We start from the raw sequence: 24,412 nt of genomic DNA, 5'->3' as shown, positions 1-24,412 counted from the left end.
CATTTGCGTACAGTGACGCATATATACTTTTTTTTTCTTACTTTTGGGCTGTTTGTGTCAGTAAGGTTTCTGATCTGTCAGAATGGCATCGTTAACCTCAGGATCACACCACAAAAAGCAGATCATTCAACCTGTTAGCTTACATTAGGCTATTGCTTGCCTACCACATATCCATGCAAAGAATAAGGAGAGTAGTCAAAGCCTGAGACAGCTCATATGAGGCACATAATAAACCATTTTCATCTCCTTTTGAAGTCAGACAATTTTTCTGCACACTCATGCACATGTATGTAAGGTTCATCATTATTGGCCCAAAGGGGAATGGTGGAAATGTGCTTAACAACAGTGGTGGCCTTTTCCAGTAGTTCTTCATATCACTTGTAAATTGAGATCATGTGGGTTGAGATGGTTTTCCTATCGTGTAAGGAATATTTTGTTTATTTATTAGGAATGTCACTCAGATCAATCTAGCATGCAATACTAATGCTAATTTAATCTATGTCAAGAATGTGAGTGGTTTAATTCTCTTTTTTTTTGTATCCTTTTGTAAAAAGTTTCAAAACATTCCAGAAAATCGTAATTGTTGTTAGACATATGTACAGCATGATCAACATTTTAAATTTATGTATCCTGGTTTGGACAAAAGTTAGTATCAGAGTGCAGCCTCATGAGCAGAGAAGGTTATTGGTCTTACTCAAGGGCCCAACAATTTTGGCTTTGCAGTATTAGCATTTGAATCCTTAAATTACAGATTAATAACCCATAACCTCTACCACTGAGTCACCCCTACCCATGCATCAATACTGCATTGATTTTTTTTTTTTACTGTTGCTTCCCAGCCCATAATTTCAAGTTTGTCATATGCATAGAGTGCTTTAGCTGCTATATACAATGAAATTCATGTGCTACAGTTGCACACTCCTACCCAGGCATAGTGCAAAAATGATAAATTAACTCTTGTGTAGTACAAAAAGTAGCAAACTGTATTATTAATGTGCTCTAAGGAAGGAAAAATAGTAATAAATTGTAACATCGTATGCGGGCAAAAGTGACATAGCCGGAGATATTGCACATACAGTACAAGGACCGTCAGAGTCCAATGTGAATGATAAAGTGCAGTTTATTGGAGATATAGTGGGCTGTGCTTGTGGTGGTGGTATTGGTCAGATTTCAACAGTCTGATGGTCTGCAAGAAGAAACTGTCCCGCAGCCTGCTGGTGTGGGATGTGCTGCTGTGATAGTGTCTGCCTCATGGTAGCAGCAAGAGCAGTCCATGGCATGGGTGGCTGGAGTCTCTAATGGTCCTCTGTGCTTTCCTCACACATCACCTTGTGTAGATGTCTCGGGGGTGGAGCTCACCTCCGATGATGTGCTGGGCTATCCTCACCACTCTGTGCAGAGCTTTTGCAGTTGAGGGCGGTGCTGTTCCTATACCAGCAGGTAGGACTGCACGATTATGGCCAAAATGATAATCACAATTATTTTGATCAATATTGAGATCACGATAATTTATCACGATTATTCATTGATTTTAGGGACAATATATTTTTATTGCACTTTCACATTTAAATAAACAGACCGCTGCTTTCACCTCCATGTTGTGGTACATTCCCGCTAATGTACAAATCTTTGCATCAAATTAGACTGGTCCTTAAAGTGTATCATCTCGTAGAAGCAAAATATAAATAAAATTGTACCCAAAATATAGGATAAGTAAAAATAAATGTCATCAAACAAATGAAAATATGTGATCAAATATAACAATATGCAGACAAATAAACAATTCAGAGCTATGCAGAAAAGGTAATAACATTGTTTTACAGGAGGAGAGATGCAGCCAAATCACCCAATAGAGTGGTGCAGGGATGATGTAATTTTGTACCGGATGTTAGCATCACACCGATTCCCTCGACAAAAACCCAATTGTATTTTCCCATAGGCTTTTGGATTATTCCAAAAAATAAGCTGTGTGTTCAACAAAAGTTTACAATACAAACACGTTTTGTCCATCAATATAATTTTCACAAATAAACGCAAGTTTTATGAAGTTTGAAGCCTAAATACAATCGCCAGAAATAAAAAGCTAACCGTATGCTATAAACGAACTACACCACGGTCACTCGACTTCATCACCATCACCAAGCTTTCAACAACTTTTCCAAACTTGATTAAAAAAACGTTTTCCATAGCGTGGATTTACTCTGTGGATGAATCTTCATCCACATTTTTGGGGGGAATTGTGCACAGCACACCTGAACCAGTTTATCTGCAAAGTTTTTTTCCTGTTCGGCGTGATGACGTTTAATGTCCCCGACAACGTATGTAATCCCATTTAGCAACATGTTAGCAATCACCTTTTTAAATACAGATAAAAGCTTTAAATAAAATCATGATTTGGGTATTACTGGTGTACTTTGTTGTAGAATAAAACGTGAAAATATTGAGTTTTCACCACAGACCTTATTTCAGCGTTTTAACCAAAATCCCATTCAAAAAACCCATTGACTTCGGGATGATGGATCCAGAAGGGCTAAAATGCTAACTCGTTTTGGCATTACAAAATTACGTCACCCCTGCGCCATTTTATGGTGACTGGCTGTAAGTTTAGGAAGCACTTGATTTGATATGCAGCGGATATTATTATTTTTTTATTATTATTTTTTTTTAATGAGTGGAGGACAAACTTTAAACGTCAATATCACAGTCGATCATGTTCATGCAGTCGTGGGCAATCAAAATCATAATTGAGATCAATATTCAATTAATTGTGCAGCCCTACCAGGAGGTCATGCAGCCAGTCAGGATGCTCCCTACGGTACAGGTGTAGAATGATTTGAGGATGTTGGGAATAATACCAAATTTCATCATCCTGTCTGAGAAAGAAGGGGTGCTTGTTAGCTTTCTTCCCCACTGTCTTGGTGTGGGTGGACCATGTGAGGGCCTCAGTGAGATGAACATGGAGGAGCTTGAAGCTGTTGACCTGCTCCACTGGTGTCCCGTCGATGGTGATGGGGTTGTGCTCCCTGTCCTGTCTAATAAAGTCCACTACAAGCTCCTTGGTCTTTTATATGTTGAGCAAGAGGTTGTTTTCACCTGTCTGAGTGTGGACTTGAGTGTAGGCTGTCTTCGTTGACTGTGATCAAACCTACCACCGTTGTGTCATCCGCAAATTTGACAGTGACATTGGTGCTGTGTGTGGCCACAGAGTCATAGGTGTATAAAGAGTACAGGAGAGGGCTAAGAACACAGCCCTCTGGGGCTGCAGTGGTGAGAGTCAGCAGGGAGGAGATGCTCCTGCTAATTCTGACCACCTGGAATCTCCCTGACATGAAGTCCATGATCCAGCTGCAAAGAGAGCTATTCAGGTCCAGAGTCTGGAGTTTCAAATCCAGCTTGGAGGGCACAGTGGTGATAAATGCTGAGCTGTAGTCCACAAACAGTATTCTCACATATGTGTTCCTTTTGTCCAGTTTGGTGAGAGTCATGTGTGTGGTGATGGCAATGGCATCACCAGTGGGGCCATGTACAATGCGAGAAATAAGTATTGAAGGTGTCCACATTTTTTTCAGTAAATATATTTCCAGTGAGGCTATTCACATTAGTGTTTTAAGGGTGATGTGCAGTGCCATTTCTTCTCCAAACATGATGTGTATTATGACAGCCAAAAAGTTAAATTTTGCTCTCGTCTGCCCAGACTACACTCTCCCAGTATTTCATAGGCTTGTCCAAATGAGTTGTAGCAAACTTTAAATGAGCTTTGACATTCCTTTTCTTTAGTAATGTAGTCTTGTGGGGTGAGCGTGAGCATTGCCTATTGTTTTCTCTGTGACAATGGCACCTGCTGCCTCCAAGTGTTTCTAGAGCTCTTTCCGAGTGGACCTTGGCTTTTGGGCTGCACTTCTTACTATTCTTCTGAATCTCTGGTCAGAAGTCTTGCGAGGATCTCCTGTGCATGGCCGGTTGATGATGGAGTGATGTTGCTTCCACTTGTGGATAATGGCCCCAATAGTGCTTACTGGAAGATTCAGGAGTTTTGAAATACGTCTGTATCCTTTTTCATCAATGTTTTGCAACAATAAGGTTCTGAAGGTCTTGGGAGAGCTCTTTGTTTTTACCCATCATGAGATGTTTCTTGTGTGACACCTTGGTAACGAAAAGCCTTTATATAGACCATCAATTTACTATCCCAGCTGATATTAATTTTCACAGATAGGAGGTATACTTACTTATGAATTTCAGCTGGTTTCTTGCCTTACCTTGCCTTGGAGAACTGCTTTTTCATAGCATGTTCAATGATTTTTTTTTTTCCTGTGTCATTCCACTTTATTACACATAACTTTATGGACTTTAATGTTGTGAATTCTTTATATTTGCAGATTTCTTGAGTTAATACTGATGTCTGGTGAAAATTTCATGTGAATAGCCTCAATATGTTGACACATTTAATACTTATTTCCCCCTCTGTAAATGAACATGGGAACAGCATTTATGTCAAAACTTGTGCACTCTTAAACGGAAGTGTTTAAAATGTCACACCAACTGAATACTACAGCTGAGAATCACTTATCAATACAAACACCATAGGGATACAATGGTGGCATTCATTACAGTAGATCTTTATATTTAGTACTAGGATACCATGCTATTACTAGTTAAAACAGCATCATACTAAATTAACGTGAACCACGCAGTTTGAAAATCACAACTTATATTTGAGGCAAAACAGGCTTTTTTTTTAAATGCTGAATTGTAGCAGGCTGTTTATTAACAGATTTTTGTTTAATTTGGGGAAAGTCTGAAGAGTTGCATTGTGCTCATGCACATAAATACAATGGATATACAGTTTACACACCCCTGTTAAAAAAAAAAAAAGAGAGAAAAAAAAAGGGAAGGATTAAATTAAGATAAATCACCTTTAATCTGAAAAGTATATAAATAAAGTGAAAATGATCAGGAACTTTTTTTTGGGGGGGGGGGGTAGGGGGTTCTTATGGTTTTGAAACATGCCTAATTTTGTTTTAAATGTCTCATACAATAGATTTACATGCATCCAAGGTAAAAAAAAAAAAAAAAAAACACTTTTATGTGCTCATAATTTAAATTGCTGCAGTACCTTTTTTCCCCAGCGTCACAAACGGCTCGTTAATTGATTCTAAAGGATTAATTCTAAACTCCTCCTTTCAGAGAGCATACTCTGCTCTGATTGGTCAGATATCCCAGTCTGTTGTGATTGGTTTACCACTGTCAGCATGTGTCTAAAAGGAAACGCCCATTATGAGTTTCAGCTCCATCTGGAAAAAAAGTCTGTTTTAACTTTCTGTTGTGTGAATGAGGTGTCTGATCTGCGGCTAATAAACAAAATGATGTGTGAGTGATATTGTCTTCTGAAGTGATGTTTGATAAAACGTGAGTTTCTGTGAGATCTCGTGCTTGTGAAATTGTTACTATTGATAGGTGTGTGGTCTTGCGGTCTGGCTGAATCATCTAGTGTGTGGTTCAGTTATCCGATTATAATGTTAAAAATTGGTTGAAACCGTCCTTGTGTCTGTGCTTTCCCACGGTTTTAAAATCGGTTAAGATAAAAAAAAAAAATCATCTAGTGTGTCCCTGACTTAAGTGACAAAACTGTAGGTAATACTGGGCCCATGGCTGATTAGGAGAGGTATTTCAATAACGTGAGTTAGCCGGTTAGCGGAGGCCTACAGCTAAGAGGTTAACAGCATGCATGTACACAACAATTTCAATTTGAGTCAGAGTCTGATGGTGATCCATTGGAAGATAAACCCGAAGCACCATTGCAAGCACGAAGAGAACAGGACGTTTCTCAATGGTAAGTTTATATGTAGTTTGGCAGAAATGGGAGTTACACGGTTAGCAGAGGCTAACAGCCGTGCACTGGCTGTACACATATACAACACAAAACCACGTATTTGGAACACACTGTAGAAAATATATACATATATAATTAATCATACTTGCAGGTTGTGATCCAGAGGCGCAGGATGGTCCAAATAAAGTGGGTACTGGCAACAACCATAATCTTAACTCTTTCAGGGCAACTACAACTGTAGTGTTTGAGGGCGTCAAAGACTTTAAAAAAAAATAAATAAATAAATAAATATATATATATATATATATATATATATAATATTTTTTTTTACAAACCTACGTAGGTTTGTGCAGGAACGAAGTCTGGAATTACTAACGACTCGTTTCAGCTGTTCAGAATTGGTTCCTTCTTTTTGTTGTGCGCTTTGATTTTTGAAACTTTGCAGTCTTTTTACATTCACAAACAGCTCTATAACACACTACATAAACGGTAATGTTTGAAAAACCAAAATAGGTGCACTTTAAAATAACCTAGTCTATACTGTACACACCCCTAAACTAATACTTTGTTGAAGCAGCTTTTGATTTTATTACACCACTCAGTCTTTTTGGGTAAGAGTCTATCAGCATGGCACATCTTGACTTACAGTCCTGTGAAAGCTTTTGCCCAATCCTTATTTCTTCTGTTTTTGTGTATATCTCATATTTCATTTGAAAATCTAAAACTATTTAGTACAACATAAAACAAAGGCAACCTGAGTAAACACACAATACAGTTTTTATTTTAAAAAACATTTTTTTATTGAAACAAAAACTTATCCAGCAACTATCATCAATGTGAAATATTAATTGCCCCATTAAACTTACTATCTGGTTGTGCCACATTTAGCAGCAATAACTGCATCCAAAGGCTTTCGATAACGAGATCAGCCTCTCAAGCTTTGCAGTTGTGCTTGAGTTTCAATTTACGGACTGAAGACCGGACATTCTCCTTTGGGATTTTCTGGTAGAGATACGGCTGCACAATTAATTGAATATCGATCGCGATTCTGATTTTGACTGCCCACGATTAAATGAACATGATCGACTGCGATTTTCACGTTTAAAGTTCGTCCTCCGCTCATAGGAAACTCTGCTGCAGATCAAATCAAACGCTTCCTACTCTTATAGCCAATCACATAGAGCGGTGTAGGGCTGATGTCATTTTGTAGTGCCAAAACCCCGAAACGGAATTAGCATTTTGGCCCTCGAGCTGCCAGCTTTGCTTCGAGCTCCAGCGCTTGTGTGAGGGGAAATCATGAAATTAGCACGATGCTAAATGGCACTACAGAGGTTGTCGGGGACATTAAGTCTCATCATGCCGAACGGGAAAAAACTTTGCAGATAAACTCGGGGCTCTACAGTGCTACCAGTTCACTCGCATTTGTGACTGAAAAGTATTTTGTGTGACTGTGAATAAATATTTATTCGCACCGGTGCGAGTGACCTGTCCAGAGTTGTATAATACAATCGGAATTAAAAACTACAGGAAGTCCAAAATGCATCTACACCGAGCAACAGTTACTTTCACACTGCTTTTCATCTCCTCAGTCAACCGAACAAATGGGGAAATACTGCAGAGGAGCCATTATGATGAAGAGTAACACTGAACATCTGCTTCAACTTCCCGATCTCACAAACCGCCATCTTTTATTGATCCCGCAAAATAACCTGAACTCGCACTTGCTCGTGTAGACACAGCGGCTTCGCGGGGAAAAATTAATAATAATGCTAACGCTACAAGGTGGGTTTAATTCTAACTTCTTTATTAAATAATTCCTCACCAATCATAATCAAGAGTAGCAACTGTTCGATCTGTAAACATACAGTACACTGCCACTCTCCTTCACTAATTCATTCCATTTAAACTCACAGTTGCCAGATATCACTAGAAAAGTCAACTCCAGTTTCCATGTTTTGATTTAATCCCCCAAAACATAATATTATCATCATACGTGGACACTGTACTGGGGAACCGATCTAAAAATGATAATTAAAAATAAAACTACTTAAATGTAAAGACAGAAAATGTGCTTAGTTGTAAATAATTTAATAATTTAATCATTTACATTTAATACAAAAATATATATTATAATTACTTCATAAGACATAAATAAAATGTGAAATGAAATAATGTTTTAATTACTATGGGTTGCATTTAATATCAATTTGACATTAAGCTTAGTAAGGTATTTCCATAGAAGGCTATTAGTCTTTTTCCGAATATGGATAATTTTTGTGTTAGTCTACTCTTAATTAGTACTCTTCGTTGTTAAGATATTTAAAAATAAATATTTTATGCTTGTTTATTAATTAACCAACAGTATTTCTCATTGCTATTATTTTAATTCAATTAACAGTGACCATGAGCAGAGAGCTTACATTTAACTGTTTATGACAGATCTCCTGATTAAAGTATGAACAAAAAAAAAGATTGGTATCTGGATCGGTTTCGGCTGTAAAAATCCTGATTGGAGCATCTCTAATGAACACCATTAAACTAAAGCGCTTGCATCTGACTGTTAACTGAACTCACCTAATTACATCCTATATGAGATTATTCAGATATATGCACAATATACACAGAGCGGTTCGAGAACTGACTCCAGCCCAGAACCATGACAGTGGGAAATGTCTAATAGTGTAGCTTTAAATATATTTAAGAGGAGCATACTTTAAACACTGAACATGTTTAGTGTATTTGTTTACAAGGTGGAACAGGTCAACGGTTGTTTTTTGCATACAGGCTATAAAATTAATTGAACATTTTAAATTTAGTTTATCAGAAGGTAAATTAATTTGTCATAGCTCACTCTATGTTCCTAAATTCTGTCATAATTGACCAGCTCAAGTTTTCCCATGCCTACTTGTGAGTTATATTGTGGCATGAGAAAACTTAATAAATGTGAAAGTGCAATAAAAATGTAACTAAAATAAATTAATAATCGTGATAAATAATTGAGATCTCAATATTGATCAAACTAATTTGGATTATCATTTTGGCCATAATCATGCAGCCCTAGGTAGAGAGCAGAATTAATCTTTCCCTCAATTATTGCAAGTTGTCCAGGCCCTTAAGCAGCAAAGCATCCCCACACCATCACACTTCCACCACCATGCTTGACCATAGGTATGATGTTCTTTTTGTGGAATTCTGTGTTTGGTTTCCACCAGATGTAGCTTGTTCCTTATCTCCCAAACAGTTCCATTTTAGACTCTTCAATCCACTGAACATTCTCCCAAAAGGTTTGAGGATCATCAAGGTGTGTTTTAACAAAATTCAGACAAGACTTATTGTTGTTCTGGGTTAGCAGTTGTTTTCGCCTCGCCACACTTCCATAGATGCCATTTTTGCCCAGTATGTCTTTGATAGTGGAGTCAGGAACAGTGACCTTTATTGATTCAAGAGAGGCCTGTAGGTCCTTTTATGTTGTCCTTGGCTCTTTTGTGACTTCCTGGATGAGTAGTTGCTGTGCTCTTTGATGAATTTGGATGAACCTTCTGGGAAGGTTCTCTACAGTGCAGAGATTTTCCATTTGGAGATAATGGCTCTCACTGTGGTTCTTTGGAATCCCAGAGCCTTTGAAATAGCTTTGTAACCCTTCCCAGACTGATGTATTTCAAGCACCTTGGCAACTTTGGCATAGTGTGTTACTGGATAAGACCTTTTAACCAACTTAATGCTGTTGAAAAAGTTCTATTTAAGTGTTGATTTGATTGAACAGGTTTTACAGTAATCAGGCCTGGTTGTGTCTAGGCCAGCTGAACCCCATTATGACTGCAGTTTCATAGATTTGGGGAATTAGTAACTACGGGGCAAGTACATTTTCACACAGGCATAGCTGGTATTGGGTAGGGTTTTATTTATTTATTTTTTATTTTTTTATTTTTATTTTTTGCTTCAACCAATATATAACCAAACCTCTATCTATAAATAAATAAAAATGGCTGCACAGTTAATCACATATTGATCTCGATTATGATTTTGACTGCCTATGATTACATGAGTATGATTGACTGCTATATTGACGTTTAAAGTTTGTCCTCCGCTCATAGAAAACTCTGCTTCAGATCAAATCAAACCCTTCCTAAACTTGCAATCAGTCACTGTGGAGTGGTGCAGGGATGATGAAATATTTTTATTGTTTACACTCTCACGCTGATCACATTTTTTTATTTTTTATATATATATATATATATATATATATATATATATATATATATATATATATATATATATATATATATATATATATATATATATATATATATATATATAAAAAATTTTCTTCTGTAGGACAATATTGTTTATTTTCATCATTAAAATCTTTTTAGCTTTAACCATAATCTGGCAAATAGTAAACACTTGCTGGTAAAGAGACTTAAGTGATTGCCTTTTGTGGTGAAGGATACATACAATGTTGCCATTAAAGTTGACTAATGTAATGTGTGGTCATACTACCTTATGAATAATAATAGTAGTAGTAGTAATAATAATAATAATAATAAATCTTTCTAAACACTAAAAAATACTGTTTATCAAGCAGAACTCATCCTGAAAGGACCACAAGTGTTTGCATAGCCTTTCATTCCATTGTGCCTGACAAAAGGTGGGATGGTCATCACCTATCACATCCTCTTCATCATGCGTTGTTTTTGAAGGAGTTGAAGATTGTACATATAAACATATGTGATGAAGAAAAGTACCACATGATTCTGATGGGCGGCCACCATGCCTTAATCTAGGGATGAAACTGTTACCGGTTTCACGATAAAATTCAGACAGTTGGTATTATCGTGTCACACTTAATTATCATTAAAACCGTATGTGATTATCGTAATTTGTAACACTCGTGGTAAATCAGGGCTGTACAGTGCGACCGTTTCACTCGCATTTGCGACTAAAAAGTACTTTGTGCGACTATGAATAAATATTTATTCGCACCGGTGTGAGTAACCTGTTCGGAGTTGTATGATACAGTCTGGGGGGGGGGGGGGGGGGGACTTCAAGTCCAAAATGCATCTACACTGTGCAACAGTACTTTCACACTGCTTTTCATCACCTTAGTCAACCAAACAAATGAACAAATACTGAAAAGAAGTCATTATGATGAAGAGTAACACTGTACATCATCTGCTTCAACTTCCCGATCTCACACAGTCATCTTTTATTGATCCCGCAAAATGACCTGAACCTGCGACGTACTCGTGTAGCTACAGCGGCGTCGGGCGGAGTAAATTAATAATAATGCTAATGCTACAAGGGTTTTAATTCAAACTTCTTTATTAAATAATTCCTCACTAATCATTATGAAGAGTAGCAACTGTTCAGTCTGCTGACATACAGTTAGCTGCTGCTCACCTTCACTCTCTTCACCAACTCTAATAGACAGCTCATTCACTTCATTTAAGCTCACGGTTGCCAGATATCACTGGAAAAATCAACTCCAGTTTCCATGTTTTGATTTATCCCCCAAAAGACACTATCAGCAGACATGGCAACACTGTACTTGGAAAACCCATCTAAAAGGAACAACTAATAAACAAACAAAAAAAAAAAATAATTTATAGACAGAAAACGTGCTTGGTTCTAAATAAATCATTTAATATAAAAATGGATATTATAATAACTTCATAAAATATAAATAAAATGAGAAATGATTGTTTAATTACTATGGGTTGCATTTAATATAAATTTGACTTTAAGCTTAGTTCGCCATTTCCTTAGAAGGCTATTAGCCTTCTTTTTCCTAATATGGATCATGCTTGTTTGTCTACTTTTAATTAGGACTATTATTTAAAAAAAATATTTTATGTTTGTTTGTCAATTAACCAACAGTATTTCTCATTGCTATTATTTTAATTCCAATAACAGTGACCAGAGAGCTTACATTTGTTTATAACAGACCTCCTAATTAAAGCTTAAACAAAAAAAAGATTGGTATCGGTTGTAAAAATCCTGATCGGAGTTTAAATATTTTATGCTTGTTGATTAATTAACCAACACTATTTCTCATTGCTATTATTTTAACCATGAGCAGAGCATGAACAGAGAGCTTACATTTAACTGTTTGATAGATCTACTGATTAAAGCTTAAACAAAAAAAAGATTGGTATCTGGATCGGCATCGGTTGATCAAGCTGACAAGAAATTGGTATCGGCTGTAAAAATCCTGATCAGAGCTTCAGTAATGAACACCATTAAACTAAAACACTTTGCATCTGACAGATAAATGAACTAACCCAATCACATCCTATATGAGATTATTCAGATATATGCACAATATACGAAGAGTTCAGTAACTGGCTCTAGCCCAGAACCATGACAGTGGAAAATAGTGTAGCTTTAAATATATTTAAGAGGAGCAGACTTCAAAAATTGAACATTGAGGTTTATTGTATTTGTTTACAAGGTGGAACAGGTTAACGGTTGTTTTTTGCATACAGCCTGTAAAATTAACTGAAAATATTAAATTTAGTTTATCAGAAGGTAAATTAAATTGTCATGGCTCACACTATGTTCCTAAATTCTGTTATAATTGACACGATCAAGTTTTCTCATACCAAATTGTGTTATATTATGGCACATAAAGGTTACCATCTCTTTAAAAAAAAATAAAAATTCTAAACTTCAGCTGTGCTCCAAATTTTTTGACTGTGATTATACATTTTTGTAATTATGAGCACAAGTGCTCCTAAAAGAAATTGTTACCGTAGAGCCCTGTAAATGCTGTCCACACAGACCCAGCATGCGTCTAACGCAAGCGCAGCATGCAACATTGTTTTTTGAGCGTGAAAACGGACGCTACAATTAAAAATTTGGCAGCACAGATCAGCAGGAGTCAGATTTTATTTATCACGTGACGAAAGTGAGGCGAGCTGACTGACAAGACGATGGTGGAATATTTGGTAAATATAAGTGAGTTTGTCATTGTACTGTTTTGTTGTTGTGTTTTTCATTAAGAATAATAATGAGCCCATCATTCAAGCAATTGCCGCTAATTCAAAAGCGAAAATGAAATGAGCACGGCCGCACGGGCATTCATAAGCGATTTAAAAGCGAGGGGGGAAAAAAGGTAACGAAGCGCCAAAGTCCCCTTTCGCGGCAACTTTCTTCTGCCAAGCTCTGCAGACAGGGTTACTATCTTCTATTTAGTTTCCCTCAGCATTTTTATAAAATCCAAAATATGACCACACTTTGGATTTGGTCCTCTTGGAAGGTTGGGAAATCTCCTGAGCGCTGTCACTGCCTTCCACCATGTTCTCTAACTGAACTAAATGATCTCAGCGTGCCTGTGACAACTTTATAGTAAAATATAAAACCTGTTTAATGGAATTCAGTGTGTGTATCAGTACTTTTTGTACATTTTCAACACATTTTAACAATACCGTGATGATACTGATAACCATGATGGTTTTGGTCATGATAATCATGATAGGAAATTTTCATATCTCCACCTTAATCTAAATGGTTTCAAATGTTAAACCTTTATGCTAGTAAAGCCCATTCATTTTATAGGCACGTACTATGGATATATTTAAGAAATACTGTGTTGCATAAAATTCCTACACATATGACCTACCCAAATTACTTCAGTCAAAGTTTTATCTCAAAAAATAAACCACCTTTCTTTATTTTAATAAGGTTAATCCAGTGCAGTGATTTCAGCTCTTCATTAATTGTTTTAGCACAGCGCTGTTGTAAACAGTCTGAGGCAACTGAAAGAGTGTTCCTAATGCCACCACCTGCTCCTTAAAATGTGTCTCAGGACTGCTTTAAAGCAGTGAGGTAATGGGGGAGCTGTTCTACTACAGTAGTACATGCTCTGAGTCCTATTAAAGCCTTCTTAAAATTCTAAATGCCTCAGAGCATTTAGGAGTGAATCTTGTTGAAATAATGAACTTTGTGACTGTAGTCAGTGGTAATGCATATTTATCATGATCTGATGGGCAAAACACAAATTTGCATGATATTTACTAACCCAGTGCAAGGAAGAACAGAAATGAAAGCTTTCTGTGGTTTACACTTGGTGCACACAAGCTGCGAATGGTGTAATGAAACGTGTGGGCGATTGTCATCTGCCTTGTTGCTTCTAGTTTTTGCAGTGCTGCTCTCCCCTTGCTATGCATCTGTCCATCAACCCCTCCCCTCTCCCCCTCCCTCATAGGATATATATAAAACAGCATTTGAGCTGCCAGCTGAAGCTCAGTTAGTCAATCTTTCTTTTGAATCTTTTGTTCAACAGGGAGCCAAAGAATACCAAAATATCTGTAAATAAATATGGTTCTTGTACAATTACGGGGACATCACATTAAGCAGTAATATATCCTGAAACCATGGTATACCGGAGTATTAAGATATACAGTGATGTATAGTGGTGTTTGAAAGTTTGAGCTTTCTATATATCTGCATAAATATTACCGAAAACATCAGATTTTCACACATCATAAAAATAGACCGAGACCCAAATGAACCAAAATTATTATACATCTAAATTTATTTATTGAGGAAAATTATTCAATATTACATATGTGAGTTGCAAAGTATGTGAACCTCTAGGATTACCAGTTAATTTGAAGGTGAAATTAATTAGTCAGATGTTTTCAATCAATTGGATAACAATTATTTAAACAACAGGGATCTATTAAAGTGTGATCTTCACAAAACATGTCTGTGGAAGTGTATTATGGCATGGACAAAGAAAATGTCTGAGGACATCAGAAAAAAGTTGTTCATGCTTATCAGGCTAGAAGAAGTTATAGAACCAAAGAGAGTTTGAACTCCACCAATCTATAGTCAGACAGACTGTGTACAAATGGAGGAAATTCAAGACCATTGTTACCCTCCCCAGGAGTGGTTGTCCAACAGAAATGTGTAATAATCTGCGAGGTCAGAAATGAACCCAGGTAACTTCCAAGCAACTAAAGGCCTCTCTCACATTGGCTAATGCTAATGTTCATGAGTCCACTATCAGCAGAACACTGAACAACAGTGGTGTGCATGGAAGGGTTGCAAGAAAAAGAACAGTGCTGCCTGTCTGCTTTTGCTAAATATCACATGGACAAGCCAGAAAGCTAATCAAAAATGTTTTGTTGATTGATGAGACCAAAATACAACTTTTTGGTTTAAATGAGAAGTGTTATGTTTGGTGAACGGAAAACACTGCATTCCAGCATAAGATCCTTATCCCATCCATGAAACATGGTGGTGGTAGTAGTATCATGGGTTGGGCCTGTTTTACTGCGTCTGGGCCAGGATGACTGGCCTTCATTGACGGAACAGTGAATTCTGAATTATTCAAGCAAATTCTAAAGGAACATGTCAGGACATCTGTCCATGAACTGAAACTCAAGAGAAAGTGAGTCTTGCAGCGAATCAATGACCCTAAGCACACGTTGTTCTACTAAAGAATTGTTAAAGAAGAATAAAGTTAATGTCTTGGAATGGCCAAGTCAAAGTCCTGACATTAATTCAATAGAAATGTAGAAGGACCTGAAGCAATCAGTTCATTTATGGAAACCCGCCAACATCCCAGAGTTGGTGGGATGGGCTAAAATTCCTCCAAGCTGGTGTGCAGTATTGATGAAATAGTTACCAGAAATATTTAGTTGCGGTTAATACTGCACAAGGTGGTCACACCCGGGTTCTCTTTATCTACTTTTAGGTCTTCTGTGAAAATCTTGTGATGTTTTATGCCATATTCATGCAGAAATGTAGAAAATTCTAATGGTTTCAAAAACTTTATAGCACTGCTGCATATTTTTGACCATACCAGCTGCTACTGGTTGCAATAGTGTAGAAATGGCACAGTTGGTGCTTCGGGGTTATGGTCATAGCCCGACATTCTCTTTCAAGCATTTGTTTTGGTATCTTGCTATGGGAGATCCTGATTCCCAAATTGCTGAACAAGCTTATCTCGAAGACCTTGGCCAAATATGGCCGATCAGAGTGACTTGCCTGTTTGTGTATTTACAGAATGTGGCAGTATGTGTTTAGTCACTTTAAAACATATAAAACCTCATAAAGGGGTGTGGCAATGACCCACTCATTGAAGTGCAAGTATCCTCAATTGATATTCCCTGAAACCAGCCCCAAGACGTGGCCATTCCGCATGTGGAATGGGTGCACAAGCCCATTGGAGGCTGTAGCCTCTTCAGGAAATAAGCTAAGGGGAGAGCTTAAACAGTGCGAGAGTTGCTGTTTCACAATGGGTCTACCAGGTGATGTGCAGCCCATGACGCAAAGAGTTGGTCAGATTTCCTGATCCCTGCTGTCCTGTTAACATAAGTCCATCGAGTGGGCAGAGAGTATTAGGTCGTTCCTGGGCTGATGTGCAAAATTATCGTGTATCAGTGGCTGATTGATAACTTTGGGGTTGAAAGTAGGATCCAATAAAACCTTAGCGCCACTCCGTAGTAATTGCAGAAATAAGAGGTTTACTGACGGAGCATGCTTATGATTAACATGCTTTGTTGTAGCCAGTGCCAGCAGTAGTCTTGCCTTCAACTAAAACACTTGAAATATAGCTCATCCAGAGCGTCGAATGGAGGTCCTAATAATATCTCCAGCACCATAACCAAGTCCTTTGCAGTGCACAAAGGCATAGATAAGGGGCACAGTCAACAAGCCCCTTTTGTGAATTGACAATTAAGGGGGGGTTTGCTCACAGGCTTGTTCTCAGAACCTATGTAGCAAGCTGAAATGGCAGGAAATTATACCTTAATGGCAGAGAAGGTTTTGCCCTTATCTAGCAGTTCCTGAAGAAGTGATCATGAGAATGGTCAATCTCGTTGATGATGCTCTTGCATTCTGAATGGTTGATAACATTACCTGTGTTCAGATTTAACATCTTATGGGCCAGGCCCAGAGCGCCAGGCATTTTGGATGAGGGTGAACTATTTCTCCACAAGGCTGAGATAAGAGATGGTGTATCAGCAGGGGCCACAGGCGGCTACCAAGCAATTGGATTATGACAGTCAACCAGTGTTTTTCTGTCCAGCAGGGGTTATCAGAATAATCGTGAGCCCTGGTTCAGGTACAGTGGCAGAATCTCATATGAGGGTCTGCAGACACTCATTCTTCAGCACATCTATCCCATCAGAGTATCTTGATTGTACAGGGAATAGAACAGAGGTAACTGTGTGTTCTCTTTTGATGCAGAAAGATCTATTATTCAATAGGTGTGCTGTTACTTTTATTGTGGAGCTTCCAGTCTCCCCTGGACAGTAAATCTGGGCTGGGGACATGAGTGGCTCTCAGTGACTGGAATTGTGACCTGCTCCACAAAGTCACTTTGCCGGGGCGCACAGAGCGGATAAGAGCTGCATGTGTCAGAATCCTGAAGTTGTAGTTTCTTAGTTATTTGTTCAGCACGCAAAGGTCTAATATTGGCTGCAAGCCTCCTCCTTTCTTTGGGTTCAGAAAATACCTTGAATAGAAGCAACAATGGCTTTCACTGGCGTTTGAGAAAGCATTTTGTAGACATCGTGCAGGTCCTTTCTGAGTTGTTTTATGTGCTGTCCCAATAGCGTCAATCCCTTCATTTCCTGCTGCTCTGGACTTTGCTGTCAACTTTGTCCTCTACATAAGTGAGGTTGACCAGTTCATTTGTGGAATTGGACCCATCTTCTGTAGTGATGCTTTGAGCTGCCCCAAGGCTGTTGTCCATCTTGTTTGTCTACACTGAAACATCTGAAAATGCTTACATCCCTATACTGTGCATGCGTAAAAACACAAGCATTAGCCTGCACCAGCAGTTTGTTTACATTCTATCTATTTGAACACAATGTTTTTTATTATTTTATTTTTTTTTAAAATCTTGTTCAAAATGACAGTAGTCTAACAATGATATCATACTGAATATCAGGCACAACACTGCAGTACAACATTGTCCACTATCTTGTTTGTTTTGGGTTGAATGGGTTACATGCCTGGATGACATGACTAAAAGAACGTCATTGTTTTTTGATTATCTCAGTTTTCTCAGTCCACATTATCTCAGTTTTCGCTGGACAAAAACGCCATCTTCGTGTAGGTGGAAGGCTAAAACCTGGAGGTTAATAAAATGCAAATGTGTCAACCTTACTATTAAAAAAATAAAGTTCTTACCAAAACAACGAAACCCTTTTTAAGTTGTCCATTTAGGTCTGTATTTTACTGCAATAATGTTCTGTGATAGAAATTTTAAGGAAATTGGCATGTTTCCCCACCACACATGCGGTGTGCACCAATACTAACATGACATTTTCAACTAGCCATATGTCATGTTTTCAAAAGACAGTTGAAAAACTAAGTTTTTTGCAGAAAGATGGGGAAATAAATACACTCACTTTATTGTTACAGCCCTGCATTTTGAATTTTTAAGAGTATATTTAGGAAGTCACCACGCTTTAGTGCTGTCACATCCGTAATGTTTTAAAGATTATGTATGTATCACATTATAATTATTAAATGAATTCCATAAATTCCATCGCTCTTTTTTGAGCGCACACCCTCACCGTTTTTTGGGACATCTGTTTCACACAGATTGTGTTGTTGCTTTGTTTCCTCCTCTTAATAGATATAATCCAAATGCCAGCTATTATTAGACTCGGTTAAAACATAACTACTGAAATCATTAGCACTAGCCAGGGGTGTTAGCTGGACTGTTACTCATCTGGGGCTGAGCCCAGATTCTTCTCCATCAAACAACTTTTAAAAATGTACTTCTAGGTTTTAATTTATTTATTCATTTTCATGTGATTCATTTACCTTTTCTCTTCTCTCCTCCCTTCCCTTTCCCAAATATTTCATTGAGAAGAAGAAAAACAAAAAACAAACAAAGGAAAACAAAATTAAAAGTACCAAAAAAAAAAAGGCGGTACCAAAAAAGAATTTAAGTGGGAAGTGTCTGTAACTCCATAAAGTATACAATAAAGGGATGCCATTTATAAAAATAATAATAAATAAATAAATAAATAAATGAACTTCTAAATAGTTTTCATGATTTTTTTTTAAATAAAAAATTTCCTTTTTATGTAACTGTTTATTACTTAAAAATGTGAAAATTGGAGACAAAGTTGAACAAAATATCATAACTTGCCTTGTGTGTTATCACTGTTAAAACTTTTTGGCTATCTAACATAAGACTAGGCTAATTTGGTGTCCATAGCCAAGGGTATGCACAACTAAGCTATCATTGTATGGGTTTAGCTGTTGCAGTGCCATACAGATTACATTAGCTGTCCAAACATATGCTCTGCTCATATCATGTTCACATAACTTGGAACTCAGACACACTTTGTTTTCCTGCTCAGCATGATGGGATGATATTAGTGTTTCATAGGGCTGCATGATTATGGCCAGAATGATAATCACGATTATTTTGACAACATATTTTTATTGCACTTTCACGTTTTAAATAAACAGGCCGCTGCTTTCACCTCCATGTTGTGCTGAATCCCTGCTAATGTGCAAATCTTTGCATCAAATTAGACTGGTCCTTAAAGTGCATCATCTTGTAGAAGCAAAATATAAATAAAATTGTACCCAAAATATAACAATTAAATATGCCATCAATCAAATTAAAATATGCACCCAAATGAAAACAATTCAGGCCCATGCAGAAAAGGCAATGACAATGTTTACAGGAAGTGTGCAGGAAGTTAGCATCACACTGGTTCCCTCAACAAAATCCCAATAGGATTTTCCCATAGGCTTTTGGATTATTGCAAAAAAATAAGCTCTGTGATCAAAAAAGTTTACAATACTAACACATTTTGTCCATAAAGATCATTTTCACAAATGAACACAGCTTTTATGAAGTTTGAAGTCTAAATACAATCGCCAGAAATAAAAAGCTAACCATATGCTATAAACAAACTACACCATGGTCGCTCAACTTCACCATCACTAAGCTTCCGACAACTTTTGCAAACTTGATTTAAAAACATTTTCCATAATACAGATTTACTCTGTGGATGAATTTTCATCCACCTTTTTTTGGGAACTGTACACAGCACATCTCAACCAGTTTATCTGCACAGATTTTTCCTTTTCGGCGTGATGACGTTTAATGTCCTCGACAACATCTGTAGTCCCACTTAGCAACATGGTGGTGTCATGATTTCCCCTCGCGCATGCGCTGGAGCATGACGCGAAGATGGCAGCTCGAGCGCTAAAATGCTAACTCATTTACGGGTTTGGCACTACAAAATGAGGTCATCCCTGCACCACTCTATGGTGACTGGCTGTAAGTTTAGGAAGCGCTTGATTCGATATGCAGTGGAGTTTTCTATGAGTGGAGGACAAACTTTAAATGTCAGTATCGCAGTCGAACATGTTCATGTAATTGTGGGCATTCAAAATCGTAATTGAGATTAATATTCAATTAATTGTGCAGTCCTAGTGTTTCAGTTTCATCCCCTTTAGTGGCCAAAATTTTTTTTCCGGTCAGCCAGTAAGACACGAGAATTTCCACATTTTTCTGTAAACCCTATTTGGTCTTGCCTCCTCTCACTGAAGATACAAATTTACTGCACTGCAATCTTCTTTAACTGACATTCAGTGGCATAGTGATAAACCGCTCCATGTGGAGAATTATTTGGGGTTAAAGGAAATGCACACATTCATACACTCACCTACTGGCAGATTAGTATCTCAAATTCACCTGACCTGCATATCTTTTGGATTGTGGGGGGAAAACTGGCTATTTGAACTCGAACCGACGATTTGATATGATAAACATTTAATATAGATGCTGTTGCATCTGGCTAACAATTCTGTACCTTTCTGGGTCTCAAGCAGACACCAAATTCATGTTCTCTATATTGAGTCTTGAACAATGCCATGCTGGTTACACCTTAACAGCAGCAGAGATGCTGCATGCAGGCTATAGTTTTAAATAATCCATAACCACTTGTCGTACTGTGATTTGGACTAATTGTGCAGCCTTACCATACTGATGTCTTAGAGGTTAAAGTGCTTTGGTAGTTTAAATACCCACTAGAGGTCTCTGTTTAAGTTATTAAAGCATTTTCTATGCTTTTCCATAGTCAGGTAAGTGCCGTTCTCATAACTATCATGTCCGTAACATGATGGGTTTTCCTCATAAATGCGAAAACGAAAATTAAAATAAAATCGATATCTTATGTTCTATGATGGGCCAGGCCTTCTCCATTCAGTTTTATTAATACAAAAAAAAAGACATGTCAATAATGCATGTATATTTCCCTCGTCTAAAATAAAAAACGTGTATACACTGATATTTTTCGTGATTTCTGGATTCTATCATCATGGGTTTAGGAAACATAAGGAGATGGTTCAAAATACTCATAATAAATACATTTTCTGAGAATTAATATTTCAGATGCATTTTCAAATTTATATGGATTAATGGTCATTTTGCCCACTCCTAATGCAAAGTTGTTGCTTTCTACAAGTTGTCGAATATTTGTTGAATTTATATGGAATTAACATTGAATTCAGATGAGCTGAATTTGGAGTATAACCTAACAGGGTCATTGTCTCAGCAAGGTCAAATGTCTGAAATAACTTTTCCATTTTAAGTGGGTTTCTGGAATACTAGGAACAAGAATGCCACCAAGTCTTGTCAGAGGCATCCCTGTCTATACAGCTGGCATCGAGTTGTACTAATTTATTATTATTATTTTTATTGTTAGTAGTATTATGATTTCCTTATAAACACCAAATTCTCTCTCTCTCTCTCTCTCTATATGTGTGTGTGTGTGTGTGTATATATATATATATATATATATATATATATATATATATATATATATATATATATATATATATATATATATATATATATATATATATATATATATATAGCATACACCGTATATACTTTCCTGCTTTCAGTTCTCATCAGTCAACCCCAAAACTTTCGATTCAGCTCAACACAACAATAATGATTTCCCTTGCACGCACTCTAAACAAAATAAATTTAGCAATGGGGTGTTTTTTTAGTAGGACAGCCAGTGGATATTTATTTTTCTCTTTATTTTAATTTTAATTTGGTCAGAATCAAACAAATCAGGGCATGTCCCATGCTGTGACAGTGTGTGTGATAAACATTAGTTGTTGCAGGCTTAGTTTAAATGGTAATTTATTATGTAGTTTGTATGATGTATTGTTCAATACATGGGCATTTCGAATTGAGAGCCTCATATCAAATGATGTGGTATATGCTGTATTACAGCCCTGTCATTTTTGTCTCTCTCATGCACGCGCACACACCGTGCCCTCCACTAATATTGGCACCCTTGGTAAATATGAGCAAAGAAGGCTGTGAAAGATTGTCTTTATTGTTTAACCGCTTGATCTTTTGTTCAAAACATTCACAAAAATACTCTGCTCTCATGGAGATCAAACAATTGCAAACCCAACACATATAGATTAAATATAGGTGTGCAACAATTATTGGCACCCCTATGAATTCATATGATCATAAGTCACAATCTTTTTGAAAAATGCAACTTAAATGGGTATGGATGGCTGTGAGAAGAAGGGAGAGGAGTGGGTGTGGCAAGGCAGGGGATGAATAGAGGGGGCGAGCAATTGTCATCTGTCAGTGGCCCATGCTGACTCATTAAAAATCAGGGGTAAAGTGTGAGGAATTGTAGGATTTTTATAGCTGGCAACGTTAAAGTCTACCATGTTTTTCCCCTTTAATAAGTAACTGAATGCCCCGATTTGTTTTCGTTAGTTTTCTTCTGCTCTGGAAGTCTGTGGGAGCCCATAGAACACTTGCGGGGAAGTTATGAAATTTGGCACACAGTGGACAGTCTGATCAGTTAATACTGCAAATTTGGAGTCTCTAACTCATCCCTCTAGTGCCACCAACTGTCCAAAGTTGCTCTCATGTTTGTTAATAACTTTTGAACTGTGCGTCGTAGAAACAAAATTCTTTTTTCCTCTGATTGCACCCTATAACGTCATTTTCTGAAAAACCTACTTTTTCGAGCTCGTCCTAGGAAGTTTGTCTGATTTGCACAAAATTGGCCTACATTATCGAGAGACATTTATGACAAAAAGTTGTTCACAGAATTTTTATCAACCATACCGTTTTCGAATGGCGCTTCAACTAATTCAATGGCGAGCATGCCAAAATGTACGTGAGGGTATATCTCTGTAACACTTTGAGGGATTGTGATGGAACTTGGCATGTCTCATCAGCATTTGGCCCTGAGGTGATCTACAGTGTTTTGGAACAGCGCCACCTAGTGGTCACGAGATATGAAAAAAGAACTGTTTTGCTTATAACTTCTGAACAGTTTGTCAAAATCATCAAATTGGTCTCATGAGATTCATTGTGGCATACCGAGTCCAACGGTATGAAAAATTCCTATGTCGGCCATTTTGGATGTCAGCCATTTTGAATTTAGTCATAAAATGACCTATTTTATGAACGATTTGGCGTATCGTTACGGAACTTGGTATGTGTCTTTGGGACAATGCTCTGAAGGCACTGAAAGTTTCAGGATGGCACCATCTTGTGGTAAACAGTAATGCTATTTTTATCATAGCTATCGACCCCTTTTGCCTACTGTCATGAGACTGTTCTTGATGAATTCTGTGGTTCATGTGCCATTTTTAAATGTTTAGAAAGCCTACTTTTTTGAACTCCTGCTTGTATGTTTGTCCGGTTTGCATGAAAATTGGTCTGCACCATCTAGGTGTTTTCACGACAAAAAGTTCTTCACAGAATTTTGATAAACCCTATTGTTTTCGAATGGCACTTCAATGAATTTTAAGAACGTGCAAAATTGAACTTGAGGCTGTATCTCCAACGCTTTGAGGGTTTATGAAACCACTTTGTACGTATCATCACCGTTAGGTTCTGAGGTTACCTACAGAGTTTTGGCACACTATTGGTCAGGAGATAGCAAAAACAGCTGTTTTGTCTTATAACTCTTGAACGCTTTCCTGCATTATAGCTATCATGACCAGATGCTACCTGAGCAGTTTCAGAACAGCACCACACATTATACAAAAATTTCTAAGAAGTAGCTATTTATAGTTATTTTTAAAATAAATGGGCTTTATGATTGAAAGTTTACATTTTCTAACCAAAAACATGTCACAAAGCTTCTTTTGCTGCTCGTGGTCCTGAAAATTGGCTTGACCCCGGTATTGCTCATGTTTTAACACGTTTTACGATGGAGGTATACTTTGGGAGTAGCAGCAGGTATGGGTAATCAGATTAACCAAGGTGTGGGAGTATGATGGCTTTATAAGCTTCAGTCACATTAGTGTAGATATGATCCAAAGTATTGTCACCTATTGTGGGACTAGGGATGTCACGAGAACCAAGTCAGTACCAACAGTCTAAAAACGTGATGGTACTTGGTTTTCTGCAGTAGCGTAGGTAACGAGGTTGCAGTTCTTCCGGAACTGATGGGGGCAGCAAATATGCGCAAGTGTTTTAGTCAGTCCACAAGTGGTAAAGAAGAAGAATGCCTACAAGCACACGGAGAAAACTACAGAAGATGGTGACAAGTTTAGCTCCACCCCAACTCATTGAGAGGAAAGGTGGTAAGG

The 24,412-nt window shown here is 37.4% G+C and overlaps 1 protein-coding gene across 4 annotated transcripts in view; it reads left to right on the top strand.

Moving 5' to 3' along the window:
- Positions 1-24,412, top strand: part of grk3 (G protein-coupled receptor kinase 3) — a 146,402-nt gene that overhangs the window by 8,752 nt on the left and 113,238 nt on the right. Inside the window, exon 1 of one of the 4 annotated variants that reach the window (XM_053686690.1) lies at positions 5-1,440. The exons of the other annotated variants lie outside the window; for them this stretch is intronic. The gene's annotated coding sequence lies outside the window, so the exon portion shown is untranslated. Of the gene's footprint in view, positions 1-4; positions 1,441-24,412 lie in introns of those variants that run through there. 4 annotated transcript variants of the gene reach the window in all.

The sequence above is a fragment of the Ictalurus punctatus genome, chromosome 16, assembly GCF_001660625.3.
Source record: "Ictalurus punctatus breed USDA103 chromosome 16, Coco_2.0, whole genome shotgun sequence".
NCBI lineage: Eukaryota > Metazoa > Chordata > Actinopteri > Siluriformes > Ictaluridae > Ictalurus > Ictalurus punctatus.
This window is presented reverse-complemented; position numbering and strand designations above follow the sequence as displayed.